Here is a 10,140-nt window from a genome sequence, read left to right as displayed (position 1 = left end):
TAAGAGGGGAGGAATGATCCAGGTGGATATTGGTGGCCACCTGCCAAGTCCACCTGGACCCCCACCATTGTCTTTCTCAGCATTTTCAGTTTCCTTAATTGTAGCACAACTTACTATTTTTAGCAGTTTTTCGGGTCCTGAACTTCCGGAGCCGTTTTGAGGCCCTAAACGACGTTTTTTGGGGAATCCGGGGGCAACACGAGTCCATTCCATGGAATGGACTCGTGTTGTCCGTTCCAACAATGATAGTGCTTGGATAGATCTTTCTAATGAGCTATTGTACGCGTCAAACGGAGATCATATGCCAAAGTTACGACCCCGGGAAGTTGATGTACCAACTTACCCCCAAACGGGGCCCACAGTTTGGCGTTTCATCTCCTAGGGTTAGGTTTTGGAATGTTAACCAATTCTGCTCAAAAGATGGTGCCACCTCTCACTGATGTTGTATTCACGGGACAATTAAGATCTAGAATTGGACAACCCCCCGAGGTGAAGCCAATGATAGACATCTGTGAGCTCAAGGAACGAATGGATGAATAGGACCATTCAATTTGAAGAACTTGTCATCATTTTTTATTTAGTTTTATTTTACTTATTCTAAAGAAGGTTGTTTGAAATCTTCTCAGCTTTTTATGTAATAATTTATTTTTTGATACATAATTTGTATTATTTAAACCCCTCTCATGCATTTAGAGAGAGGTCCAAAATTTTATCAAAAACACTTTGCAAGAGCTTGCACTTCTATAATTTTGTGACTGTTTTGATGAGATAATTGGAGCAAGATCTCGATTTTCTTAAATATTGAAGCATATTCTACTGAAATTGCACTTATGTACTCTTAGAGTATATTTAATTGAAGAAAAAGCAGATCAATATTGCTGACCTCATGAGTAGGACCTTTCATATCTGGTACTTTTATCTTTATGATTGTGTTTTGTTTATGAATTAGCAGTAATCTTTCTTATATTGTATTATGTATGAGATACAAGTTATAGTTTGACATTAAAGAACTTTTGTATAAAATATTTGAGCTGTAATTCCTTATTGAATACATGATCAATTGGTATATGTGATATATTTTCCATAATTATTTTGCCTAACTATTTAGTCAAAATAATTATCGTTAACGATTTCTTATCTTATAGCAATTGAATGATCTTTATTACCTTTTGCAATAAGACATACTTTTAGAATTTTTGAAGCACCTGATGAATTTACTACTTCTGATGAGTTCATGACTTGTAAGGTCCAGCCATAGCTGTTATTCCATATCATGAAATGGCCCAACTATAATTGACAGACAAAAACAACCCTAAGTACTCTAGTGTTTTCCCACCATAACAATCCACGAGAATGGTCTCAGATGCACGATGTTTGTTAGTGCCAGTTCTAGTCTTGGGTACGGCCATAACAAGAATTGATGTTGGTTTTATGAACACTAAAATGAATGCAAATTGAAATGAAATGAGACATTTTTTGTCATCCTCATAAGAACAAAACAGGATCTATGGGTGTCATGTAAAACGGAGTAGACAAGATTATGGAGCATTATGTGTATTTTTCCCCAGGAAAAAATTAGTCTTTTTCTTTATATTAACAACCCAATGAGTCTCTGTATGCACTCGAGAAAACCAAGTGAAACTGAATTGTAATCATCATAAAATATCTCTTATTTAGTGTAATTGGAAAAAACAACCCTCCTCTACCAGTGTATCCCGAATTTGTTTGCAATGAAAGGATATTCTATCAAGCCACATCTTCTAAACAAAAGAAATTGATATCCACTTGACCAAAAGAATGAGCTAAAATTTAAGGAAACACCTCTGATTTATAACCCAAATTTCCCATCAAAACAAGCTGAAATGAACAGTAAAAACATTAAAGGCCATATGCTAAGTCACATGGTTCGTGTTCGAGTTCAGGTTTGGATCAAATTCAAAATTTTCCCTGATGTTTGGATGAGGTTCGAACCTCAAGGTTGAAGTTTCGACAAACCTTGTGATATAGGCTAGAAGTCCTCACAAAAGTGAACACAAGTCGTTGGCATCATATATCAGTGCCTCATATTATGCATCCAGGAGTGAGAGTTCTTCCTTCGTTGTTGGCCTATCAACAACACTGTTTTTCAGCCTGATTATTAAAGCAATTTCAAAAGGCTGAAAATTGCCTTTTAATTCCAAAACGTGGTGTCAAGCACCCTGAAGAAATATATTATTAAGAGTTGATTGTTCATATGTAACTTCCACCACCACCTAAGAGTCGTTGTAAACATCAGGAGAAGACAGTTTGATGAAGACTTTTATTTTGAGGATCACACAAGCAATAGAGATATTAGTGAAATGATTTGAAGCCCAACCTAGGCCCATTTTGAAAATGGTTTTTTTTTACTATTCCATGAAATCATGCCACTTGCTTCATCCATTCCTAGGTTTCAGCTAGATGATTTATTTAAAAACCACAATTTATTGTGGGGAAAGAATGATGGAATTTACCTTACGTTGTCTTGGAATCTTAAACTTTGCACTCGACTCGCGAGGCAGTGCAGCCTTCAAATTAATGATCACCTGCATTACAGATGGGTATTTAGAAAGAAAATGGAAGCATTTTGACACAACCATATTGACCATATAATGTATAGAGGCAAGCCATGAATATGGCTATATCCTTTACATTGAGAAATCCAAACATTTAGTTACTCCACAATGTAAGGGTCATTCCTTTTCAGCTAATATCCTTTACATTGAGAAATCCAAACATTTGATTACTCCACAATGTAGGGGTCATTCATTTTCAACCAATTATGGACAAACACACCTAACAAGTTCCAAACATCCATTGAAAAAGGGTAGTGAGTGAATAAATGAATACTGGTTTTAGTTTTGTCATTGTATAAAGGGAAAAAAAAACTAGCCTTTTTCATCCTTCCTTGTGGAGGACTTCAGAGGTCAAAGCTTGATTTGACACTACTAGCCAAAATAATAATTCTACTTTTGGAGGAGACTCTAACTTCCATAATATCTCAGCTCAAAAAAGAATGAGAAACAAAACACCTGTGTCACTTCTGGGAGATTATGTGCAAACCTTTCTTAACAACATACATTTTGGAGTCTATATTAGACATTTAAATTTAATGGGTAGTTCTTGGTGCTATGTACGTGTTTCACTTTATGGTGGTTTCATATCAATTTAATGAATGAAAAATATGATTTGTATTACAACAAAATAGCCATAATAATGGCACTCCAATTACACATGGATATGTCAACAACATGGGAAGGCAACAAGTACAACAACCATGTAGGTTGGGTATCTATGAAGTTGAAGCCTATTGCATCTAGAAGCCAAGTAGTGTACACTTGGCTGCATGGTAGGCTATATTTTTTGTGATACTCTCCAATTTTGCTGAGATGTCATAGGAGAATGAAGGCACATTTGTATGGAACAACCCACCCAACAATTAAAAACCTTTCCATGAAGAACTAAAAGGATTAAAAATGTGGTTGTTCAATCAATAAAATTCATGATGTATGATGTTTTTGAGTTCTATCTTCCCTTTTTTTTTTTGCACTGAGAAAATGACTCCTCTCTATTTCATCTGACTAATAAAAATGATCTTATGATAATTTTTCTTTAAGTTTGAGCACAAAACATTTCAATTATTTTCACAATAAGAAGACATTTTAACATGCAATAGATCAATATATTTTGGGGGAGGTTAGATACTGATGTAAATCTTTGTGGTCATACACAGGACCACTATTCCATCCATAGTCATTTAAAGCCCCTTTTAGATAATAAGGCAAATCTATTTTTCACCTACATTTATTTGATCATTTTCTTGCATTTATGTTGGATAAGCACTTACCATTGGCATGATAGGTTGCGTGTTGATTGATCTGGAACTGGTTCTTGTTTTTTATCAAGATATCTTTCCATCCACTCTTCATATTTGTATTTTGTGTTAAATGGTTTCTGTGACTAACTATGAGAAAATTGTATTTTGATAAAAAATGTTGTCTTGATATGGTTCCATTTATCTCTTAGCTGCATTTTGATGTCTATATGCAAAGAAAAGTGACCAGCCATCTTTTTTGTTACATAATACTGTGAACATATGAAACCCGAGAGTCGTATTTTGTGAATGTTATGTTTGCTGAACATTTAAGCTGTTGGACAACTTAGTTAATGGGTACACAAAGGAAAGGTAGGTTTGTGTAGTTTATGGGAAATTAAGACTGATGCAGTTACTAGTTAGAGAATTTGTATAATATATGAACTATGTTCTAACTCAGTAAAGAATGTGCAACAAAAAATAAAAGGAAGACTTAGTAAAATGATTGCATAGCCAAAGAATAAAAGGTAGGCTCTATTAAAATTGGAAACTAGGGCCAAATTTCACTTTGGAAAACTCATTTGAAGGAGATGAAGATTGCATTGAATTCCTCTTTACAAGAGGACCAAAATCGACCTAAAGACCATAAAATTTGGATAAGGGAAAGTATGTTGTTGAATTATGAGACCACATGTGCATATTTGATCAGGTTGACCCTAAAGCAAATTGGACACCCTTGGAAGGCTATAAATACAAGTAACCTCTACCTCATTTGGACATCATAATGGATCATTCTTATATTCTCTTTCTTATTTTTTTGTCTCGCATAGGTCTGAGGCAGGTTCACAGAGAAATGGATTGGCTCGAAGGTGAAATTGTAGGGTCTGAAACTCATGTGTATTTTTCTAGGGTTTGTCTCTCAGTCGTAGGCTTTCCAAAGGTGAAATTACAGGGTACCTAGCTTGCAGGCTCAAGGGAGCCACTGAAAGTTCCCAGTCACTCATATGCCCACTTCCTCCTTGCGATTGGGACCTAAAGTTGTATTTTTATGTTGACCAATGTTTTCTCTCATTGACCGCAATGTTTTGCAGTTGACTGCAAAAAATGACAGTTCATTACAGGCTTTTGAATAAGGGTTTTTGAGTATTAGCATTTTTGGGTTAATTTCATGGATGTTGTTTAGCTGATTTTTCTTGATAGTTGTATGGATGAAGATATGGATAATTGTACTCTCTTTTGTTGAATCATTCAACGCCAATCTAATAAAAAGAAGAATTTGAAAGGGTTTTCCCCCTAGTGAGTTTTTCCCTGACCTTTGACCAATCCTGGTGTCTCTATGTGTGAATTATTTTATTCTATTATTCCTTTATGTTCTGTTACATTGATGATGATGATATTATTATTTCTACATAGTTTCATATTTTGTTGAATAATGATGTAAATATGAATAATGTTATGGGGTGAATTTAATGTCAAAATGAAGAAATGCAATTATCAAAGCAAAGAACAATATATCCCTAAGAAAAATTAACATGGTATGAGAGTTTGTTTGCAGAAGAATCATTGAAGATCACCCCTGTGATGACACCATTGATGGAATCATGAGAAGATGGAGGAGACCTAAAAGAATACTAGGGTTTGAAGGAAACCATAGCCAATTTGGTTATTAAGGTTTGATAGATTTATGAGGTTAGGGTTTGGAAGAAACTTTGGTTTATGGCAAAGATTTCATCTAGAAACCCTAGCATGATCAATGTAAAGATGTTCAAAGCACTTGTGACAGATTTGATAAAGCTCTAGATTGGATAGTATCGATTAGGCCTAGTTGTTGATCAATTTGGTTGAAATATTAAAGGCAATATTGTCATATAGAAAATAGACAATGATGGCTCTTGAAGGTTGGTCAAGAGGGAGATGATCACCTCCCATTGAAGATAAGTAATTTTCAACTTATGGTTCTCCTTTATGTCTTTACTTGTGTAGACTTATTGATCTGATTATTGTTTTGATTATTACTTATACTTCATGCATGCATATTTGATTATTTGGATTCTTATAACATCTTGATGAGTTGTGATAAGTGGATCCTTCTTGAGGATCATGGCAAGTGCAGGAAGAGAATAAATAATGTTCGGAAAGGTAAAGAGGCACTTGATGAAATGGTGAAAAAGTGCTACAACTGCCTATGAAAAATAAGAAGGTGCATAGGTATTTGAATACTACAAGGTATGCATGGTATATTGTTTCAATGTTATGTTTCAACTGCAATATTGTATGGCAAGGTAAGCCCTAAGGTATGATGGGAATGTCACCTTCACAAATGGCTCATGCATGCATATGAAAGTAAGTTTGATTCATGATACTTATGATGAGATGATGCACTTAGTATTGGACAAGTATCTTACATTCTATTAAGTCATGGTAAAGCTACATAGAGACATTGATTTTTGATATATTGGTGCTCTTGATATTTGGCAAGCATATTTCATTTTAGACATGATGGATTTTCTGATCCTATAAAGAAGGCTAGCACATTGATTCTTATATATGGTAACTTGATTCAATTATTAATGATTGTGATAAGCATGATAACCATAATGATAGAAGTGTAACAATAAGATTGAAATTCAAGATCCTCTTGTTGACCTTGGTTAGCTTAGTAATTATGAATTTTACTAAGATAATCAAGGTTAACAAGAGGATTAGCATGGCCTGATGATTATGAGATTTATCTCTTCGGAGACATATGATAAAATTGGAATGATATAAATAAGATTAGCATGGCACCTGTGCAAGGATGACACACACAAATTGAGAAATGGTCCAAATTTTTATTCTTTCTAGCTTAGTAATTATGAGATATGGTAAAATTGATTGCCCCGACTTGATGGATTGAGTTATGTGATAAAGAAGTGATGTTGTGATCATGAATCTTGAAGTATAATCCTATTAGACATTTGACATCAATCCTTGATGAAAGATTTATGTCATGATGTAATGATGAAGTAGCTGATGCTAACAAGTTATGGCCAAGATGGATATATGTTTTAAAACCTGATCTAATAGTTCTACTGATGCATGACAGTATTATACATAGGTTGATGACTTGAATAATGATAGCTGAAGGGGCTGCTCATTAAGAGGGAGAAACTCTCCATTAGTTACCTACACCTATTCATCATTTGCATTATATGTATAGAATGTTTTTTATTGTTGAAGTTTTCTGATACAAATATACAAATATCTGACATTGTTGGTCTGTAACAAGTTTTGGTCTGAAAAGAGAGGGTTTATCTTAGATTAAGCCTTAGTCGCACAGAAGCAAGCTTAAGTGTGCGACTGTAGTCTCTCAATCACACAGAAGAAGTCCTATGGGTGCGCTTATGTTAAGTCCATATAATAATGTTGTATTCCCTTTATTGTTATTGTTATTGTATTGTGCCCTTACATTATTATTGTTATGTAGGTTCTGATTATATTGTAATCCCTTAGACTCCTATTTGTACCAAGGAGGTCCTATCATTTGTATCATCCAAGAATTGTTCATCTATGTAATGTAAAAGAGGTTTGCCCCTCAAAGAAAAAAATTTCTAAGTCATTGATCTATATTTTCTTCTATTTTGTGAGCTGGTTGCATAACATTTGGTATCAGAGCTTTAGATTCTAGGGTTTCACTTATTCAAACAGGTCTTGGAATTTTCGCTATCATTTTTTTATACAAGGTTTCAGAAGCTGAAATTGCAATCACGCAGAAAAGAAATATTGTTGAACTTTTTGTACAAATTTTAGATCTTGGCTCGCTATATTTTCAGAGTTATGATCCGAGGAAGTTAGGGTTTTTGGAGGCTCTAGAATTCCATCTCAAACAACTGAGCTAGGGAAAATCATCATAACTTTCTCTCTGAGTATCAAATTTGAATTTCATAAAAAGTCACGGAAATTGCACAGATTGTGTTTTTTCATGTATCATTTTCAGGGACGAAAGTTGTTGAAAACTCACACAAGTGTAACATAAAATACTCACACAAAACAAATTAACTCACAGAACAATAAACTGGTGGAAAAGGCAGAGAGCCATCATGTGGTCTCTCATGCTCATGTATTTCTCTCTCTCTTATTCAAATAATTTAATAATACATTTAAATACATGAGCAAGTGGTCTTAAGATAGTGCGTCTATCTTAGACTCACTTGGTTGAGACATTTTCTCAACTTACACACTAATTTAGGAGAACTAGTTGGAGAGAATCTCTCCTCCTAACTAAACTCCTTAGTTTGAGAAACTAACTCTCATGATTTAATTTAATTAATAATTTAATTTGGATTTATAATTGTTTTTAAGAGAGTGAGGCTAACATTCCCCCCCTCAATGATAAATCCAAAAGAACAAGGAACCATCTTCCAAGTTCTCAAGTTGTTCCTCAAAAATCATTTGCCTGAAAAAACCGCCAAATCTAGATGCTGAAAAAAAACTCAAATCTGAAGAGAACATGAATCAACTGTATGTCTGATTCATCTCTGAATGTCGCTTGACAACTCCATCATGTGCCAAGCTGCAAAAGGATCCAACTGTCCTTTTCTTGAAAATAACATCTAGTGTCCACTGACATAATTTGATGAACGCCCATTGGCGTATTTGTTGATGATGATTGCCTACTGGCTGAAGATGTCGAAAAACAACTCATTGTTGCTTTTGCTATGATGAAAACTGCTCACTGCTACTTTTTTGTTGGTCTCCCACTGGCGAATTTGCTGATGCTCACTGCTGATGAAAAATGATCACTAGCTAATGAAGATGCCCACTGGTTGATGAAGATGCCCACTGGTTGATGAAGATGCCCACTGGCTGCTTCGCTGATGTTGTCGAGACTTTCAGTCTGACAACCACTTGTCAATTTCATTGACATTTTCCCCCCTTTGTCAGCTGAAAGGAGAGATAATCATCTACATTTGATATCGGGATTCCCCCCTTCAGGTGTAGGAGAGTTTCACTGTTGTACTCCCCCATTCAATTGCACGAGAGTACCATCTTCATTTGACTGTTGGCTGCAATATGTGTGAGTGAATTTGATTGTAAAACTTGTACAATATTCTGGCTGTGGATGACCATTCCCAGGGATCAATCCATGAATAATTTATCTTTAATCTGGCAGGTTGGTCTTGTTTGCAGCATTTCTCTGATGAATGATTCTGCTTGCCACAATGGTGACAAGGATGAAGATCAAAACAATGATCTTCCAGATGACCGGTTCTTTGACAATGAGAACATTTCGGTTTGTCTGCAACTAGAGTTTGCATGCATTTCTGTTTGTCTGCACTTTCAGTTTGTGTGCATTGATGTCTATCTGCAACTTGCGGAGAACTTGTTGAGGTGATATGTTCAAGTAATCCGGCACTGACGAACTGAATGGGCTGTGAATAATCAGGGATATGTAAGTTGTCATCATCTTCGACATATCCTAAGCCGCGTCGATTTCGATTACTTTGAATTTCTTCCCATGGCTTGATGATGGGTTTGGAAGAAAGTTGAATTTGATCATGAACAACTTCGACACTTGAAGTTGTTTGGATGAGTGATTTGGAATCAACATCTTTATCTTCATCTGTATGGTTGAATGACTTGGAAGAAGCACTCTTCTGTTGCAGCTCATCTCTTTGTAGTTGCGACTCTAGTTGAAGGAACTCAATTGTTTCATGTGCATGTTGAATATGCACTTGAATGTCAGCAAGAGTTGCTTTGCTGATTTGTACCATACCGTCGGCTGATGATAACATTAAATTGTGAAGAATTTGGGACAGTTGAATGTGTGTCGCCATGTTGTCTTGCTTACTTTGAAGTCAGGCTCGCTTGGTGTAGAAGTCGTGCTTGAAAATTGCTCACTTGAGTCGATCACTGAAATGACATGCTCGCTTGTATTGGTTGTTGATTGCTGATGCTTTTGAACACTTGCTTGAATTGCTGATTGTACACTCGCTTGATGATGATTGCTTTGCTTGAATGAAACGTTATGAATGCTTTAATGAGCTTTACACAGGCTCACTTGTTGTAGATACATGCTTGTTTTGATGCTTACTTGAAGATTAGAGTCCACGCTCATTTGAAGATGATTGCTTGCTTGATTATGTGCTTGAACTTGCTTGATTGTTTTATTGACACTTGGTGCTTTCTTGAATGTACTCACTGAATGCACTTAAAAAAAAGGAAGGGTGTCGAACACTGTCGAAAATGCACCCAAGAGACAAATGACAAGTTCAATCTTGATGGCTTAGTTGAAGACTTACTTGACTTAATGTATTCAGCTTAACAAT

General features: G+C 35.4%; 1 non-coding gene across 1 annotated transcript; it reads left to right on the top strand.

Annotated features, from left to right (window-relative positions):
- The first annotated feature begins 6,562 nt into the window (after positions 1–6,562).
- Positions 6,563–6,665, top strand: LOC149185214 (U6 spliceosomal RNA). The gene has a single exon (XR_016257882.1). It is a non-coding gene; the product is annotated as a U6 spliceosomal RNA (small nuclear RNA).
- The last annotated feature ends 3,475 nt before the right edge of the window (positions 6,666–10,140 follow it).

The sequence above is a fragment of the Pinus tabuliformis genome, chromosome 3_2, assembly GCF_031772625.1.
Source record: "Pinus tabuliformis cultivar Carrire ecotype Pingquan chromosome 3_2, CPIR1, whole genome shotgun sequence".
Lineage (NCBI taxonomy): Eukaryota > Viridiplantae > Streptophyta > Pinopsida > Pinales > Pinaceae > Pinus > Pinus tabuliformis.
Note: the sequence above shows the minus strand (reverse complement) of the source record. Positions and strands in the feature narration are given on the sequence as shown.